Source organism: Canis aureus, chromosome 35 (genome assembly GCF_053574225.1).
Source record: "Canis aureus isolate CA01 chromosome 35, VMU_Caureus_v.1.0, whole genome shotgun sequence".
NCBI lineage: Eukaryota > Metazoa > Chordata > Mammalia > Carnivora > Canidae > Canis > Canis aureus.
In genome coordinates, this window is record NC_135645.1 from 5323022 (window position 1) to 5342875 (window position 19854).

The following is a 19854-nucleotide window of genomic DNA, read 5'->3' on the forward strand; positions in this document are numbered from 1 at the left end:
GGGAGGCGGAGGCAGAGGGTCAAAGAAGCTGAGGGCTGGCCTGCAGGACATGGTGACTTCTGTTTGCAATCAATTTGTCGGGCCTAGGACCCGTGTCTCCCTGGCTGGAGTGTTTGAGGCCAGGGCATCATGCTCTCCCTTGTCTGGACAAAGGTAAAGAGTACATCTCTCCCCTTTAGGCCAACCACTCTTTGGTTCCTGGGAGTCACATTCTCGGAGTCCCGAGTCCCTCTTCTACCCCACGCTCAGCCAGCTGCAATGAGAGGCACTGGGGCTGGACATGACATGAATAACACCTTGAAGAGTGAGATTGGATGGAGGGGGGTGGGGGGTGGTTGATTACAAAGGGAACCCGTGGCATAGAAACTGGTGGTGGTGCCATTTAACAGGTGACGAAGAATGTCCTTCCTGGCTGACGGGGGGGGGGGGGGGGGGGGGGGGGGGCTGTCAAGCTGTAGGGAGCTGTAGGGTGCTATACGGAGCTGTAGGGTACTGTAGGGACCTGTAGGGAGCTGTAGGGGTTGGGCCTGGCGGGTGGGATGGGGAGAGGGGGAGAGCAGAAGGCTGGAGGCAGGAAGAGGTGGAGGAGGGGAGCCGCTGGGTCTAGGAGGCGGGCTGGCTGTGATTCTCCAGCAAGACACTTACCTGATGGTGGTTCGTGCCAAGGACTCTTGGAACATTCCTGTTGGGGGCGGAGCAGAGCGGTGCCTGTCCCCAGAGGGCTGAGAGCCCAGAACATCTGTTGTTTCTGACGTTTCATGCTGGCCTTCCTGTTACAAGAAAGCACAAAGGAGGCTACCTCTTAGAGGTTTTTCCCCTTTGCAGAGCATTCTGGATTCTCAGAGACGTAGCACGAGGCTTGGTGTGGCTGCTCATGAGGTTTTTCTGGAGGAACTTTAAGGAAAGAAGAGTGCGGGCCATGCCCGCGAGGCTCTGATATGATAGATCTAGATGGGGCTGGCAGCCTGAATATTTGTTCTAGAAGAGCAACACCATAATACAAATACCTACTATTTGTTTGGCATTGGTAATCAGCCACCTTGTCGGGAGACGAGGTGCAATCAATTTCCATCAGCGCGAAGGAGTCTGGGAGGAGGCCAGCCGTGACATCTCGCTGCCTGCCGGGTGTCCCCTTTACAGTGTGCACAGTAAGGCCCAGCCCTCCAGGGAAGCTGGGCTGGGTCATTCCAAATTTCAAAGTTTTCTAACTAGCTTGCGATGTGTCTGTTTAAGCCGCGACACTGAAAAATCGTCAGCCACCGTGTTTGTAAAATTGTATTACATGCGCCCCTGCCTTTGTAAACAGTCACAGGAGCATAAATGTAACCTTTCCTTGATGTCCCATGGGTATGTTAGGAACCTTAATTAATGTATTGGGCTGTAATTCAGCGGGGCTTATGGGACTCTTTGCTCATACCAAATGGACCCCTGAGGTTTTGAGTTTTCATGTCTGCTTTTTAGTTTTTCCAGCTGCTCCTCCTTGCTGACTGATGTCCCTTCTTGCTAGACACAATGTACCTGCCTAAAGCAAAGCTCTCTTCACTTCCAATTTGCATCTATTATATGGGTTTGGGAAATGGATAACTAAAGGCCTTGTTATTGGGTAGGAGATCGTACGTAGTGGTTCACTTCCCATTATTCATTCCGCACCCTCTCCCCAAGGAGCAGCAGTGACATTTAGGTTTGACTTCAGCCTCGGGAGGCGGCCTGATTGGTTTAAGGGGACGTTCTCGTCCTTCATTAGTGGCTAGGTCATACGTGCACACGTGACACAATGTTGACTAATGGGATCTGAAGAGCGGTTCTCCGCTGATTTCTGAGAAAGTTCTTCCTCACTAGCGATAGAGGGCCACAGGAAGTCATTCTCCAAGTAGATAAAAATGAAGAGACACGCAGCCCTGATTGCTCTTGGCAGCCCAATTGTAACTTTGAGAACTTTCTTTGGGAAAAATCCTACTGGGGATGACAGAGTGGGACGTGGAATGATGGAGACTGGCATAGTGGAGAAATTGGAAGGAGCCATGAGCCGGGTGGGTTTTTTTGTTTTGTTTTGTTTCTTTTGTTTTGTTTTTTCTTTTGTTTTTTTTTTACTATCTAAACCTCTTCTCATGTGAGTTATTATGTTTGCTTTGGTTTAAGCCCCTTTGAATTGAGTGGGGTTTTGGGTTACTTATAACTAAAAGCATCCCAATGGATAAATATCAAGTGGATGAAATAAAAGTGAGTGGGTTCTGGATGAAGCCTGGAGATTTTGGTACATGCACTTGGTGCCTCTGTTTTGGTTTCTCAGAAGTTTGATTTTTTTTGTGTGTGTTTTGATTTTTGAGGGCCTTATTTCTTCCTGAGCTTTTCCAGGGTGGCTAGTGACTGCTTCTCATTCACCTCTGTATCCCCAGTACTCTTCACAAGGGCCTTGCCCTTACTAGACATTCAGAAAATTGTTAAATTGACTTAAACTCAGCAGTCTGCATGTATCTGCAGGGTGCTTTCTCCTTTCCCGTTGGCACTTATGTGAGCTTGTTGTTCTCTACCTATCAAGTTTATCAGGATGTTAAAGACACACCACAAACTCCACGCAAGTAATTTTTCTGTAGTGCTTCCCAGCTTACAAGACACCGTCTCAACCTTATCTCAGGAAGTAGGTAGTGCCTGGATCATCCTCATTTTACAGATAAGAAAACCAAAGGTCAGTGGATTTACATGAAGCTTAATTTTATAATTAGTTCTTAACAAATTTAATTTCGAAGTGGCATCCAGAGCACTTCATTTAGAACAAATAATCCTGTGTGCTTATAAAGGAGCTTCTCTTGCGAGACTTCTCCTAAATGGGTGCTCCTCTGGTCGCTAAGAGACATAAATAACGTAATGATCAGCAGCTGCGGGTCGGGTCTTCAGGATGGCACTGTCTCTACCTCCCACTGCCACCCGAAGAATTGCAATTTGCCATCGGCGCGAAGCTCTTCAAGATTCACAGCTTGAGCTTCTCACCTAGCTAATTGGTGCTTACTCTTCAAATTGGGTTGCTCTCTCCCCAGTGGAAGAGAAGCAGGAGTTTGCCTCCTTCTGCTCTCATAAGTTTTGCAGCTAAAAATGAATCGTGAAACTGGAGGGTTTCCTGCTCCGGACACGTGTCAACGACGGTTATCGACATGAAGGCTTTTGGGGAGCTCTGACGTGAGGCTGCTGCCCAGGGAATGCAATCCCCTGTGTAAATCAAAGCTGGGAAGGGCTTCTTCCGTCCCTGTATATAGTGCAGAGGTTCATTGAAGTGTTAAAAGCGATCCCAACCGCATCCTTCCTTTGATGCCTGTCTGCCTGAACCGAGCACGAGCCCCCAAAACCGAGCTCCCGAAACGATGCTTTCATACCGCCGCTTCCCTTCTCACTTGCCATTGCCCCACGGACCTAACCCATTTTTGTTTTCCTGCCCTTGAACTTCTCCTGCCAGGGCCTCTCTAATGATGCTTGCCACGCCGGGGTGCACAGCCTGTTCTGATCCTTTGGTTCTGAGCCTTTGGTTATGGTGAGCTGATCTCTGCTTCACTTCCAAACATCAATGGAAATTATGGTGTAGAACACTTATTTGGACATTATTTCAAAAATGACATTGTGCGTATGCCTTGTTTCCTGCAGGGCAAGGATTATGTTTTACGTTGCTCTTGTATGATGCACAGCATCTAGCATTTACCTTATGTAGGTAGAATTTTAGAGTTTTCAAAGGAATGCGTGACCCAATAAATACCTGAGGAATGTCATCGCCTTTTGGAGTTCTACTTTATGGATTATGCGCGCTTACTCCCTCTGCCTCTGAGTACCTTGCCTGGCCACTCACTGGGAGAATGAATTCCAGACTCACAAAGCCTGGGCTTTTAAGAGGATGAGTGGGCGTGAACATAGTTTATAATGTCTGAATGCATTCCTCAGGACATTACAAATACATCCTGGGTGTCTGGTCCCCAGGGGTCCTGAAGGGGAAAGCCTGGGAAACGCAGAGTTGCACTCCATGGGGTTGGTGTATTGAATACTAGGAGAGAAAGGTTCAAAGGTCCCCTGCTCTGCTCTGTTGCCACATCTGATGATGACCCGGGTTCCCTACAGACAGGGACATGGGGCCCTCCCAGCCCATTTGGGGCTGCTGCAGCACTTTGTGAACTTTCTTTTTTTTTTTTTTTTTAAGATTTTTATTTATTTATTCATGAGAGACAGAGACACAGGCAGAGGGAGAAGCAGGCTCCATGCAGGGAGCCCGATGTGGGACTCGACCCCGGGTCTCCAGGATCACACCCTGGGCCGGAGGCAGACGCCCAACCGCTGAGCCACCCGGGGATCCTCCTTTGTGAATTTTCTGATGCCACCAGCCACGCTTAAGAAAATGTTGGGTCGGGGGGCCGGAGGGCCTGGGTGGCTCAATCAGTTAAGCATCCGACTCTTGATTTCGGCTCAGGTCATGATCTCGGGGTCATGATCTCAGGGTGAGATTGAGTCCCTCCCTATGCCAAGGCCCCAGTGGAACCCCACATGGGGCTCTGTGCTCAGTGGGGAGTCTGCTGGAGATCCTCTCCCTCTCCCCGTGCCCTTCCCCATCCCCCTCAAATAAATAAATAAATCTTTAAAAAAAAAAAGTGATGGTGGAATAATTTCTTTTCCAAAGTCAGCAGCTTGGGTCCTCAGACTCTGGTCTCTTTTTCTACCCTGGCCTCTGCAGAAAAGGTCAACCTCTGAGGTTCTGAGAGGTTGATGCTAGGGTCAAGGGCGGACATTGGGGGAACCCACCCTCAGATTCGCCTGGACTGTCTGGCTTTAAGGCTTCTTCTCACTCTTTCTATTTTCATGGCAGCATCAGCCTTGCCTACCCCTCCTGCATTGGCCAGCCCAGTACTCTGAGCATCGAGGGGGCTCTTGGACACAAACTCCACGCTGCTCCAGGAGCATCTCCGCCCTCATCCTTCATGCCCACCTCCAGGTGATGCCCCTGGACACCCAGCACACAGGTGTCCGGAAGTGCGGGGCTCTTTCTGCTGGGAGTGACTTAGGAACTCTACCGTTATTTGTTGGCAGAAGCCAAGGAAGCTAAGTCTCCGCAGGGCACAGGGAAGGCTTATCCCTCAAAACATGCTGTAGGCTCCTCCGTCAAGAAACACTGTGCACTCCAGGCTGGATGATGAGCTTCTGGTCTTCTCCAGAAGCAAGAGGCAGTTCAGCAGAATCAGAGGCCTGAGTCCCCGCCCTGCCATTTACCGGCCCCGGGACTAGTTTTCTAGCCGGGATCCTCATCCTAGCCAGGAGTGATAACCGGGCCCCCACTACACAGACTTTAAGTAGAATTAGCTGTTAGCTGTGTTAAGATACATAGAGACTCAGGACAGCCCGTGCGCGCCGAGTGCCGGAGAGGCGTTCGCTGTTCCTGCCTGGGCTTCACTACCTGAGGCCTCGGGTCCAACCTGTGGTCCAGGCAGACACTTGCCTCAAGAACAACTGGACACCAGGACTGAGAGCCTTAGCTCCAGGTGTGGGCACTTACCCATAGTCCTGCACCTGAGCCACCCCAGGGTGCGCCTCCTTGACTCTGGTCCCCGCCTAGCTCCTCCCTCCTGCCCTCACTCCGTGGGATCATTCTGGAGGGCTGCTCCTCTGATCCTCTCATTAGAGTCTACTTCTACTGTATTTCTCTTTCCCTGTCTCCATAATTGTTGTATATGTTTGTTACGGGTTCTTTTTTAGAACCTCTGTTAGGCTCTGGTACTCAAAATGCAGACAGGGGAGGGGCGCCCACTCCAGATTCTGACTCGGGATATCCAGCTGGGGAGCAAGAATCTGCATTTGACTTGCTGCTGATGGCATCCGCAGAGCCAGCCTCTAGTCCCGTAGGTCCAGTGTCTGTGTCTGCTCTTGTCCAGGAGCCGGGCCACTGCCCCCCCCACCACTCCCAGGGGGCACGAGCCCCATTAGCATGCTAACAGCTGCTCACCACTGGGCTCAGGTACATATATCATCATTTAAAAATATCTACTTGGGTCGCCTTGGTGGCTCAGTGGTTGGGCGTCTGCTCTGGCTCAGGGTGTGATCCCACAGTCCCAGGATCGAGTCCCACATCGGGCTCCCCGCAGGGAGCCTGCTTCTCCCTCTGCCTGTGTCTCTGCCTCTCTCTGTGTGTCTCTCATGAATAAATAAATAAAATCTTAAAAAATAAAATAAAATAAAAATATCTACTTAAAATTCCACATCTATGTTTTCTTCCAGCTGGGGTCATACATACCTCAATCTAGAATCGCTCCTTTGAGAAAAGGACAGGTGAGAGAGGTGAGGGGTGGTGTTGCTTTTCTTTATCAAAGCAGAGTAGTGGGAAGGAGGGTCCTTGGGCTGGAACTCAATGGCTTCAGTTTCTAGTCCCAATTCTATCACCAGCCTGCTGTGTGACCTTGGTTGAGTCACTTAACCTCTCTGGGCCTCAGCCTCTTCATTTCTGACATAAGGGGGTTGAACAGATTGGACTTGCCAAAGTTCTCTTCCAACTCTACAAGTTTGTGAGTTTACAAGTCTATTTAAATGTGCTGACAGCTTTAGAATGGCTAATTAATGAGTTTTTAGTGGAAACACAATTAGGTGATAATGAAGGCCTCAGAAGTAAATCTCTCCACTTCTTGTAATGAGTTGAGTGGATGAGACTCAGATTGTGTTTTCACCTAATGGGGCCCTTGGGAAGAGGGAGCATAGAGCCACTGGCTCCTACCTGGGGACTCAGGGAGGCCAGGAATCAGGAACAAAGCCACACATAGAGGAAGCTAGGTGGCACTGTCCTAAAACAAAATGAGTCACCTCTCAGGGTAGGCTTGGAGCCATGCAGACAGAGCCAGATAGTGGCTGCTCCGCAGATCTGGGGAACCGTACTTCTGCCCAATATCCATTTCCAGAACAAGTCCACCTGCATCGTCTTGTTTAATTCTCCTATCCCTGGCAAAATAGATAAGCTTGGAACTTTTATCTCCCCCATTTAACGGATGAGGAATGGAGGCTCGGAGGAGTGACCCACTCAAGGTAAAGTTGCTAGTAAGTGATCACCAGGATTCAGCTCAAGCGTCCTGACTCCAGAGCCCACGTCCCTTCTACCCGCCCAGGCTAGCTCGTCCTGTGCCTGGCCGGCCACGTCTGCGAGTGCCCCTGCTGAAGGCACCCTGAGGGGTCGCAGAGCCACCCAGGATGCAGCGTTGTGGACTGGCCCCGGGAGTGGGAAAGACCAGGCTGGCCTGGGGGGGTGAGGATATCTGAGGGAGGCCCCATGGTTCTCGACAGACGAGGCCCTGCCGAGAACTGGGCACAGCCACGCCTGCCACCGAACCCAGCACGGCCGTGCTCAGCGTGCACTGAAACCCCGAGGGTGCATCTACGGGACGAATGCCCGAAAGCCGGGGTGTGAGGATGAGAAAGGGTGATCCGTGGAGGTGAGGAGGATCCCTGTACCAGGGAGACAAACAATAAGGGGACCCCGCAAGGAGAGAACCCCATCTGTGTGGTGTGGGGAGGAGCAGGGTCTCCTGGCCTGGGAGCGTGGGGGGCAGGGAGCAAGCAGATCATGTCCCCAGGCCCCGGGCTGCTGATGACTTTGACTCAAGAGACAGGAGACCTTGACCTTTCCCTTCTGAGTGAAAAAGGGTGCAAGCATTATGCAGAGATGCAGTCTTTGCTGCAGAGGCAGGGAGGGAGCGAGCATGCCAGCGAGCATTTGTCTGCGTCCTGCCCTAGAAATGCTTCGAGTAATAAAATCAGGATGACTTAGGAAATCCATCACCCCCTCTCGGCCTCCCACAGGCACCCACGGGCCCTGGTGGAGATAGGGGAGGAAGCCTGGCGACCCAGCCAGGTAACGTGGCCCTTGTCTCCTCATCTGCAAACCAGGGGATGGGGCAGATGGTCCCGAGGTCCCCGCCTGCTCTGAGCTCTAGTGGTCTGGAGGAGGTCTTTAGGGGGCTGGCGGGGAGCAGAAAAGGATTGAGAGGAGAAACCAGAAAGAAAGGGGAGAAGAGAGGAGGGTAGAGATAGAGGCGAGGAGAAGAAAGCCGTGGTGAAGCGAGAAACCCAGAGCTCAGGCCTGGTCTCCGCCCTGCTGTGAGTCAGGGCCTCCGAGCCGTGGCTTCCACACCTGAGACGTGGCACTGGGAGGACAAGGGTAAAACTGGCGGGGGTTACACACCGGAAAGGAGCACCCAAGCGACTGTGGAGAGAGGCAGGGAGGGCCCGGGGCAGGGAGCAGGGGGAGATCCTTTGAGGAAGCTGTTCTTTCCTGGGGATGCGGGATGGAGGGGACTGTGGGGAGTAGGAAAAGAAATAACCCAATGGGGAGCCCGGTTCAGCGCCACCGTCTGGTCTGCCCAGGGCGTGATCCTGGAGCCCCGGGATCCCTTCTCCCTCTGCCTGTGTCTCTGCTTCTCTCTGTGTGTCTCTCATGAATAAATAAAATCTTTTTAAAAAAAGAAATAACCAAAGGTGGACCAAGGAGGAAATAAACCCCACTTTGGTGGAGCTGTGTGTGCTCCCTCCAGGAGGCCGGGGAGGGGCGGCTGCCTGTGGTGGGCTGCCTCTGTGTCCCTAGCCCGTCTGCGTCCCTAGCCCACCTGCGGCTCTAGCCCTACTGTGTCCCTAGCCCCGCTGCGGTCCTAGCCCACGTCCCTAGCCCGTCTGCAGCCCTAGCCTGCGTCCCTAGCCCCACTGCGTCCCTAGCCCGGGAGCCTTTGCCTGGGAGAGAACAGGCCAGGCGAGGCTAGTGCAGCAGGAAGGCCGCTTCTACCTCCCCCGGAGGTGGGGTGGGAGGAGGAAGAAGGCAGGCTCGGGCCCCGGGTGCCGTGGAAGCCCCCCGATTCCTGTCAGACTTGAAACTCTTGACTCAGGAGGTTGCTATGTGTGGGGTGGGGGGCAGGGGTTGTGTGGTAAAAGCCCAAGGCCCAGTCCCAGACCGGAGGAGGAAAGGATTCGAGAGGCAAAAAGAGAGAAATCCGGATGAGGGAGTTCTGGAAAGCCAACCCAAGACAGGACCTCCAGGCCATGTGGCCCAACTCCACCCACGGTCCCTCCTTCTGCTGCTTGTGCCTGGATCTCCACCTTGGCATGAGGCGAGGCCAAGACCGGGGTGGGAGGGAGGAGGAGGCGCAGGGCCGGGGTCAGGGCAGCCAGCTCCCCTGGCAGGCTAGATTTATGATTTGGCTGAGTTGGGGAGAGCGGGAGCCTGCAGCAATTTCAGAGTATGAAAAGCGGCCCAGTGTTTCCTGGAGGAGCCACGGTGCCAAAGGCAGGGGCATCCATCTGGCCTCTCTGTGTAGTACATTTGTCACCCTGGAGCCTGGAACCAGGCTGGCCTCCCTTCTGCCATCTGTAGCCGCAGCTCCCACCTTCCATAGCCTCTCCCGCAGGGCCCGCGGCCCCAGCAGGTGTCCCTACGGGGGCAGCTGCTCCCTTGGAACTCGCTCGCTGACCTGGACCCTCTAGCTGGTGCCCGTCCTAGCTGGTATCTAGGAATAAAAGGCCTTGGTGCCAGGGAAGTGAAAGGACTCCAGAGACAGCTGGTACTGTCGTTTCATGCTGTGTTCTGGGAGCTCTGGGGGTCCTCCAAGCTACACTGAGAGCCTCTGCGAGAGGCTGAGCATCCAGGGCCCGGCCCCTCCTGCCCAACCCTGCTTCTATCGGATTCGGATATAGATGTTCTTGTTAAGTTTTCATTTGAAGAATGGGTTCTGCTGAGGAAAACAGAGTTTGAGGGCCACAAATCTGCTCTCCTTTCCAAGAGGAAGATCCAGAGGGTCAGAGAAGGCCAGTAGCCTGGCCGGTTGCTGGCAGAATGGGGCCTGGAGCCCAAACCCCTTGGCTCTCCCGTTGCTCCATGATCCTGAGCCACCTCTTCCGGAGTGCTAGGCTGGGCGTTCCTGGCCTAGCGGTGCTCCCCTTTCCCCTGCCCCGTCCGACAGGGTCAGGCCCACCTCCTGAGCTTGGGCACCACGCTGCCTTAGCTTTTCCTCTGCCAGAAGGGGCTTTAGGATGTCAGCCTGTGTAGCCTAGGCAAGCCCACTTCAGGCGTGAAGCAAGACTTCCGTGGTCGCCCCCAGGCCTCTTCAGCCCTGGAGCTGCCCAGATCCTTGGGTTGTGACCCCTGTATCATCCCGGTGGGCCTTGGTGATTATCGAGGGTTTTCTGGGAGAATCTGCTAGAGTTGGCTGTCTTCTATTTAGGCGTCAGTTTGTCCATTTGGGTTGCTTTGCTGTCATCGTCGTCGTCTTCTCCTCCTTCTTCTTTTTAAGATTGATTGATTGATTGATTGATTGAAGCCATCTCTATACCCAACGTGGGGCTTGAACTCACAGCCTTAAGATCCAGAGCCTCACGCTGCACCGACTGAACCAGCCGGGTGCCCCTGTCCACTTTGGCTTCTCACTCTGGGTGCTGATCCAGCCACTCCCGCCTCCGTCTCTGGATTCTTTTCCAGAAAACCCCAGACTAACATTCGCTCTGGGCGGGTGGCTCTCTCCTCCTCCTCCTCCACCACCAGCACCACCACCAGCACCCGTGCCCTGTTGTCTCCTACGGTTCCTACGGGCCCCGTTCTCCAGCACGGTTGCTCTGTTGAACATTCTCTCCTCGGCGGGGCTCACTTTGCCAACACAGCGCCCTGCGGCCTCTCCTCTCCAATCTCCACGCTGGCTCTGCCCCCCCTACACACCTCTCTTCGTGTCTTAGAGCCGAGCCCTTTCTGTAACCAGCCCCCCGGAGACCTTCCCCCGTAGGAGCCACCGTAACCATCCTGGGGGTCCACAGATGAGGAAAACGAGGTCCAGGCTTTCCCGAGGGCCTGGCACGGGCCAGGCGTGTGGGAGGCACCTTATATCTTTTATCTCGTTGGCTCCTTGCAACAGCCCCACAAAGTAGATTTTAACATTCCCGATTTTCCTGCAGGGACACTGAATGTCAGAGGTTTGGTAGGTTGCTCAAGATCACACAGCTAATAAGTCTTAAAGCCCTGGTTGTGCCTAACTCCTGAGCCTGGGCAGGTCCCCACGATGCCAAGCTGCCGAGGCGGTCAGCTCGCATGGCCAAGCTCATGACCTTTAGGTGTGACCACCTGGTGGTCTTTCCCCAAAGCACTCATCTTATTCTAGATCCTTCTCCCTGGTTACTGGCTTCCCCATTTTCCGATGGCTGGCTCCTCCTTCTTCCCTAGCCCAGGACCCCCGGGAGGGTGGAGAAGAGGGACATGGCTCTGTGATGGGAGCAGAGCACGGAGGTTTCTAGGCTCTGCATCTTTGGGAGCACGGGCACTGGGCAGGGAGCAGGGAGGACGGTGACCAAAATGGGGATAGAAAAGGACCTGGGCTGGAAAGAGGAGAGATTGTGCCGCTGACTTTTGTGAGACACGGCTCCCTCCGAAGTTGTTACCCGAGAGAGAGTGTGCGGCAGAGGAAGCTGACTGCTGACAGCAGCAGCTGTGGAGGCGTCGGGAGCTAGAGGGGTGGCATTAGCACCCTGCGGGGCGGGAAGGGGGATGGTGTCTCCTGCCTGTTCTGGAATCTGCGTCTCTCACCACCCATCCCCCCCCACACACACACACCCTCGGGCTCCAAACGCGGGAGGAGAGAGGGACAGACACCCCAGGAGGATGCACACACCCTGCCTCTCACACTCCTGCTCACATGCACACCCACGCACAGACACACACACGAACTCTCGCAGGTCTCTCTGTCTCCGTAAGCATCACACCACTGCTCTCTGGTCCAGCCAAAGTTGGAGTATTTCTGGGATGAGCAGTCTACTCCATGAGGATAAATCATCCTCAACCATCCTTGGGCGCCTTTGAAGAAACTCGGGAGACAGAGCCAGCCCTCGATGGGGTGGCCGGGAGGACAGCCTGGGAGCCCGTGATTGGTGTGTCACCGGCTGGGGCTGCAAGCTGTTTCCAGTGCTTTTGTCTGATGCTGGGAGCAAGGCTCGGCAGTGTGAGGGACAATCGGAGCCACTCAGGCGGGCTGCCGCGTCGTGTCCTGCTTTCCCTGTGGCCAGACCAGGCTGCCGGAGCCACCGGGCAGGACCAGGATGTTTTCTTGCTAACCTGAGCGCGGAAGCCCGGGGTGATTTCACCAGCAAATGTTTCTTGCGGAGAGCGGTGGCAGCAGCCCTGGTCCCCTGGACTGAGGGACATTAGCAGGGAGGGACTCAAACCCTGGCCTTTCATCGTCCCAAGGAAGCCCCAGCTCCTATCAGAGACCTAGGAGCCGGGCTGGCCTGTGACTCTGCATCTGCTCCCGGGCCGGGGCCAGAGTCCTGAGCGCCAGCCCTGGGGGTGACGTGCAGGACCGCAGCTGCCAGCCTGGGCTCTGACGACAGCCGGGCTGATGGTGCTGGCCTCCCCACGGTTGCTTCTCCTGCCTCTGCCGTGTTTTGGTCTCGGGTGTCCACGGCGAGCTGCTGGTGGTAAGTACTTGGACAGATGTCCCTTGTCGTGCTCACTGGCCGTGCCCACGTGAGTCACTGTGGCTAGCTCTGCAGCTCTATCTCCAGAGAACAGAATTTGCCTCGTCTCATGCCAGCTGGGTGGGGTGACAAATCTGGGGAGCAGGGCCGACCTGGGGTTAGGAGGTGAGGGGTCACACACCTGGGCCGCAAGGATTTTTCTTAGCACGAAGGGAACCCTGGAAGGAGAAGGTTCTCTCACTGATTCCCCCTCCTGGTTGGGTAGAGATGTGCCTGCGAGTGTGTGGAGGACTGGGCACCCCCAAATGCCCGCTCCTCACAGGTGTTTCTGGCTTTGGGGCCAACTTGCGCTCCTGCTGCCCAACCCCTGCTGGTTGAAGGGCTCAGTGAGGTTCCCCTTCGCTGCCCTGAGGCTCATTGCCTCCTCCCGCACAGATGTCACCATCCTGGGGCCATCAGAGGGGGCCCTTCAGTTCTTTTCCTTGCTCTCTTGGGCCCCCGAGGGCTAGACTGCTGCCGGCAGGACTGGCCCAGGGCATCGGCTCGGGGGCCCGGCTCGTGGGGCTGGGAGATGCAGCCTCGGGCCCCAGGGGCTCCCTGCGACAGCCCCGCTGCCTGCCTACCCCTCGAAGCGCGCTGCTTGGTGCTTATGGGTATGTTCTCAGTGTGGGCCGCCTCTGGGAGTGGGGGGGCTGGGAGGCTGCCACGTGCAGCCTGGGGTCCTGCTTCTCATATTCCTGGATGGGCCCTCCACGGTCCCTTTAGGCTCCGCCGTCAAAGGCCCGCTCTCTAGCGTTCCCAATGTGTCTGTGGTCATGTTTTCTGCCCCCCTCGTGATTGCACGGTCTCTGCTCTTACCTGCACGGGTTTCATACAGTGAATGTGTTTGGACATGATGACTTCTGAGGTCCCTTTGGGGAACATCTCCAACTTTCTGGACAATTGTGGGGGGGACAACTCCATACCCCTGTGTTCCATTGCACCCCGGTCCTTTGGGGCCTGTCTGAAATCTGAGGCACGGCTGGAGAACTGTGATTCTGACTCATTCTAGAATTCTAATCTTACGATTCCAAAATCAAGGCATGGGGCTGGGGCAGCAGTGTGTGGTTAGGGTGGGCTTTCTCGGCACCGTTGACGTTTGGGGCTGGATAATTTTTGGTGGGGTAGGGGGCCTGTCCTGTCCCTTGTAAGATGTTCAGCAGCATCCTTGGGCTCCACCCACCAGTAACACCCTCATTTGTGACAACCAAAAATATCTCTAGGCATTACCAAATGTTGCCCCAGAGACAAAACTACATCAGTTGAGAATTGCTGGTTCGGGTTAATGCTCTTCCTGCTACATTCTCTGCTTTGGCCTCACGGGAGTGGGTCCAGTGTGGCCAAGGGAAGTGTAGCCATCTCCGGCCTGGGAATACAGACACCTGGGCTCTGGGCTTGAGTGATGCAGTTTACACTCCCATCCAGTCTAGGCTGAGAGTCACTTCTCGCCCTCCCTTGTCTCCATCAACTTCCAGATCTTCTTAGTGGAAACATAGTGGTGAGGCTCAGGCGGTGCTGGGTAGGGCCTTCCCTCTGTGGGGGATGAGGTCTGGGAAAGGAAACCCCACTGCAGGCTACCACCATTTCTTCCTGACATTTGCCCAAAAGCCAAAAGTGCCATGGAAGCCAGGATGGGTTCAGTACCCAGAACAGGTGTGAATGGGCACGCATACTTGCTTGCCGCTGTCTGGATCCTGTACTGAATAAATGATGCGGAGGCAAGCCCTGCCTTAGGAAACTTGCAGGGCGAGATGGACATCCTATTATGTACCAATAAAGAAAAAAATCAATCCAAAGGATTCTCTGCCATGTTTGGTTAAGTTCCATCCTTCTAGGCAAATTATTTCTGAGGAGGAACAAACAAGAGGAGAAGGTGGCTCTTGAGTTTCTTGTTTATCAGAATCTCTGTGGGGTCATGGTGGTCTTGCTCTTTATCAATCCAGGAGGACTTCATGAAGGAGGAGCTATTTCAGAACCTATAATATAGATAGGAGGCAGCATGGTGAGTGAGTGTGTGTGTGTGTGTGTGTGTGTGTGTGTGTGTGTGAAGCCTGTGGACTTCAGGCTGGTAGGTAGAGAAGTTGGCTAAGGAGTGTCCTTCCTTGCTCCTTGAGCAACCGAGGTTCCAGCCCCCCCCTTTTTTATGCCGCCTATCCATTCTGCTAAAACTTGTCTCCAGAGCTGGAAGGTAGATTCCATCCCTAGCACAGAGGAGGGACTTACAGGAAGCCCCATGTTGCAGAGAAATTATGGCCAAATTCTAATTTGTGGATAGAGCAGAGAGGTGCTTCGGGTGGCACAAACCAGCAAATCATCGCCTAATCAGCCCGCTGGGCTTTGAAATGCCTCGTGTGATCCATTTGCAGCAGATTATGTCTCCTAATGATGCTTGATTGTGGTGGGTAAGTTTACAGGCTCCAAACAAACGGCATGGAAACTGCAGGGATGTGGAAGCGGTCGCACAATGCTGCCTGGCATCTCTTGTCACCCCAGATGAGCCATGGCACGTCGTCCTTAGGCCTGAGTCTCCACAGTGTCCACCGACCACATGGACTGTTTTCCCCAGTAATGTTTGGGAGCCTTTGACCTTCCCTTTTCCTGGCCCTATCTCCCTCAGCAAGCCAGTTTTCTCTGAAAAGCTTGATGGGCATTAGAGAAGGGGAGAGGTCTCGTTATATGGGGGAGTTTGGGGGCAATCAAGAGCTCTGCAGCTTTTGAACCTATAGTGTTGTGGTAATGCTCTGAGGTTTGCAGTCTCATGGTCCTAAGACGGAGCTGGGTCCTCAGCTACTATTCTGTTCTGTTCTGAGCTGGCTGGTCGCATAGGAACACAGGGCCCACGGGCAGGGCCAGGCCTGGGTTTATGTAACTTCCAGGACTTCAGTGAAACTCATCCACTGTGGAACAGAGACAGAGAGATCACTCAGACTGACAGAGGCCCTCGGTGCTCCTACAAAGGACACAGGCATATGGATGTGAGATTAAGCACAAACCAGAAAACCCACCTAGGGTCTTGGAGGACCATTTCAGGGTCAGTTTACAGGGGAAAGCCATGGTACGTCTCTGCACCTGGGACCTTCCTCCATACCAGTGTTTCCTGATAACATTAGGCAGCAACCCTAAAACAACCCGAAAACCAGCTGTCTCTTTGTGGCCGCTGGGACACAGCAGGGCTCTGAGCCTGGGAACTAGATGGGCGGTCGTGGGAAGCTTCTGACAGGGTCACAGGTTCCCAGGCCCAGTCTCCTAAGTAGTGGTCAGACTCTCAGACTCTACATGTGCGATGTGCTGCTCAGATGCAAAAATATTTTTTCCCATAGTGAGCAAGGAGAGAGAGGTGTGGAGAGGGCATTTGGAAAGGGACTTCTGCACATGCAATGCCAGCGGGCAACAGGAACCCTGCTGGCCGCCCCAACCTGGGAGTTACCCCGAAACTTAAGCAGATGTGGCTCCTCTTGAGGCAGTATACTGAGGGCCGAGCCCACTTCTTGGGGAGCAGGAGGCTACATTCATCACGGCGTCCCTGCCTTTATCCAACTTTTTAACGGAGGGCTTGCCAGCCTTGCGCCAGGTGACACCATCTCCGGCTTCACGGAGCTCACAGCCCGGGGGAGGATGGAGGCCGAGACATGGTGACCCTCACACAGCTGTGGGAGCCCATTTGAAGTCCAGATTAATTGGGTTTTTGGCTCTTCTCCCAGCAGAGCTTTCCAGGACCCACCTCAAGGCTTTGGGGAGATAACTGAGATGTGGGGTCAAGTCACAGCTGGAAGGAGTGGAGCCGTTCCCAAACTGCCAAGTCCTAACGGGGCTTGTTAATCTCTGCCCCCCAGGGCTGGCAGGAGGCTCCTCCGTGCCCCTCGATTCTCTGCTCTCGGTTAATTGCTTTCCACAATCTGTTTGCTCCCTCCCTGCCCTTCCTCCTCCTGCGGCTGTCTGCATGCTCAGCTTTGGGACCGTCCCTTCCTCCCCAGTTGTCCATCCAGACCCTCCAGTGGGACCCACGTGGCTGGTGTCCCTGTAGACCCCACCTGAACACGTGGCGGACAGAGAGGGGGTGTATTGGATTTTAACCGTGCTGGTGCCTTTGCTCTCCTTAGCTCCCCTCCACATTCTCCTGTTCCACTGGGGGCAGGGCTTAGGGAAGGGGGCTCTTAGCACCTGGTTCTACTGGTGAACCCCAGTGCTTCTTCCTCATATGGAAAATGAAGGGGTGTTCTAGATAGAACAGGGGTCTTCGTTGTGTGGTCCTCAGACCAGCAGCAGCAGCACTGGAGCGCTTGTTAGGAATGCAGATTCTCAGGCAATTCCCCCCTCCACCCCGACCACCGAATCGGAACGCCAGGGTTGGGGTCCAGCACCCTGTGTCTGACGAGCCCTCCGGGTGACGCTGATGCAGCTCACGTCGGAGGACCACAGCCCTGGAACGCTTTGGGCCTCTTTCCAACTGCGGTGCTATGGCTGAGCCCGTCATTTCCCACCCTGCAGTAACTGGTGACTTGCAAAAACCCAGTGGCCACATTACTATCGTGAGGGCGGCATGGAATTCTCAAAATTAAACGCACCAGATCGAGGGAAATAAAGCCCACTGTTTATGCCCTACGTTTCTCCAGAGAGGACTTACGGTGGTTTCCTTTCCCAGTGTCTTTTATTGTTTTTTAAAGGTTTTATTTATTTATTCATAAGAGACACAGGCAGAGGGAGAAGCAGGCTCCATGCAGGGAGCCCGGTGTGGGACTCGATCCCGGGACCCCGGGGACACGCCCTGAGCTGAAGGCAGATGCTCAACCGCAGCGCCACGCGGGCATCCCCATCCGCAGTGTCTCTAGGGAGGAGCCCTTCCAGGCGAGCCACGCTCCCTTGACCCTCTCCCCCAGCCCCCACAGCTCTGACCTTCTCCCTGCTACAGGCCCCCTCCCTCTCCAGCCCCATCCTCTCCTCTCCACAGCCCAGACCCTCTCCCCTACTCCCAGACCCTCTCCCCTACTCCTGCCCAGCCCCACCCTCTCCCCCCACAGCCCAGACCCTCTCCCCCAGCCCCCTCTCCCCGGCCCCTCCAGCCCCCCCAGCGGGGCGCAGCCCTGCCCGGTGACTCCTCCGAGGAGCAGAGTGCCCTAACATCTCTCTCTCGGCTGCTGGCATCTGGCCCGTTGCTGAGTTGATCCAAGCAATACTAATAACCGGTTCGCCGGTGAGAAGACCTCGCAGCCCCCCAAGTCCTACGGGCTGGGGGCTGATGACAGGCTAGGAGTCCTGCGGGCCACCTGCGGGCCTGCACAGCCCCGCGTGGAAGTGCCCCGCGTGGAAGCGCCTGCCGCAGCCTGGGCCTGGGATGATACCACAAGAAATAGAAGCTGTGTCCCTGCCCCCCCCCAGCAGCCCAGGGGGCCCGGGGGTCGCCTGCAGCCTCTGATAAGGGCCCTCGCCCTCCCCGCGCGAAGCCTCTCTCCCTCCTCGGTGCCCGCAGCTGGCTCCGGGCTCCCGGAGGTCCCCAGCCCCGCTGCTCGGGCTCCGCCGGGTCACGCTCAGCATCCCACTTTGCACGGGTTCTGTGCCGGCCGGGCCCCAGCTGAGACCTTTCCCGGCCTTTCTCCGGTCTCCAAGGAGCCTGCAAGAAATGCAGCCTGAGAAAACAGCCTCCCTTCCCTTCCCCCACTGCTCTGTTCTCCCTGCCCGCTCCCCCCGACTCCCCAGGGCTCCCCAAGCCTGCAGCTCCAGCCCTCCCAGACTCATGTTTTATGCAGGAACATCCCCATTCTCATGGAAAGTGCAGCAAAGTTGGGGGAGGAATTCCAAAGCTCCTTTGAAGAGGGCCAGCGAATGCAGGGTTATGGGGGTTAACCTCAGCTGAGAGGGTTTTCCTGGTTGAGTGGATGCCCCGTGTGTGTGTGTGTGTGTGTGTGTGTGTGTGTGTGTGTGTGTATGTCGGTGTCCCTTGTCTCCCTTCTGTCCACCCTTTGCACCCGGAGGGCCAAGGACTGACATACACAGACACACACGCGTGCACACTTGGGTCTGGAGCCGGCCTCACCTCCCAGGCCTCACCTCCCAGTGCCTCATCTGAGCCTCCTGCCTCTCCTTCTGCTTTGGGGGGAGGGGGGGCGGCCGGAAGCACCAGGAGTGTCTTATTTTGGATGGATGTAAACTTTCTCAGAAATTTGGGAACCATGGGTGGGGGAAGAGATTGTATGTTTTTTTCAAATATTCAGAAAAAAATGCACATGCCTACAAAACTTCCTTTCGGTGATTTTCACAAATTCTAATTGCCTTTGTTTTGAAACATCAAAAATGGTTGTATATAATCGATTTAAAAAAATAAAATCAGCTTGTTGGGTGTGTCAAATTGCTACACTTTATTCTGCTGGTAATTCCAAATTTCCCATGGTAAAGGCACCAGCCCTTTCAGAAGCCTGGCATCTCTCTCCTCTTCTGATCATTTTTTTTTTTCTAAGAAATAGTAAAACCTTGAACAGAAGACTCCATCTACAATACACTTAGAAGAAGACAAAGGACAGTATTATGTTTTCTGGACTTGCTGCTGGGAGAAACAGAAAAGCACTTATTTTCAGGAAGGGAATTGTGGAAAGAAAGAAGAGGGAGACCTTCCAATCTCACTGGACACAATTTGCTCCACGGAGCGTTCTCCAAGCAGCCCAATCCTCTGAGCCCTCACCTTGAGTCATTCTTGATTCTTCCAGCGTTGCCTTTTATGGTCTCCCCGGTCTTCAAAACTGAAGATTTGCCTTGATTGAAATAAGTGGCTCTCCTTTTTCACATGTTAATTCATCTCTTGATTTGCACCCTGTTTCTCCAAGTATGGCTGCATGTCCGTCATGTGCAGTAAGAGACTTGGGGGCAGATTGGAGCCATAGGGTGGCATGGCCAGCCTGTTGGGGGGATTTGCTTGGGACCCTCCTCCCCCAGCTTTCCCTGAACCCAAGCCCCCCATGTCACCTACGGTCTGCAACCCTGAGCCTCTGACCCCGTGTTTTTCTGTCTCCTCCGGTAGGCCCTTATCACGGTGGCTGTTCCCTTCCCCACGGATCTGCCTCTGAATCCTAGACCCAGGGCTTTCACAACAATTTGAGTTGCTGAGGACAAAATTTTTACCATACTTGATTAGAGTAATTTATTTTACTTTCCCCTGTACTTAGAAGTGGAAATGTACTTGGATTCCCAGGAACAATTGATTTTTCTGGAGGTCATTTAAAAAGGAATGTCAAACAAGGTGCATCATTATATACGGACAAAAAGATTGATGCAGTTCGTTTAACGTAAAATCTTACTGCACGATTTGTAGAGACAGTTTGGAAATGTAAAAACACTCCACCCTCCACACTTTATTCATTCTGAAAAAGTTTTAGAATA

General features: G+C 54.3%; 1 protein-coding gene across 3 annotated transcripts in view; it reads left to right on the top strand.

Moving 5' to 3' along the window:
- The window catches only part of SEMA5B (semaphorin 5B), a 118557-nt gene that overhangs the window by 23612 nt on the left and 75091 nt on the right, over positions 1 to 19854 (top strand). Inside the window, exon 1 of one of the 3 annotated variants that reach the window (XM_077884608.1) lies at positions 11612 to 12447. The exons of the other annotated variants lie outside the window; for them this stretch is intronic. The gene's annotated coding sequence lies outside the window, so the exon portion shown is untranslated. Of the gene's footprint in view, positions 1 to 11611; positions 12448 to 19854 lie in introns of those variants that run through there. 3 annotated transcript variants of the gene reach the window in all.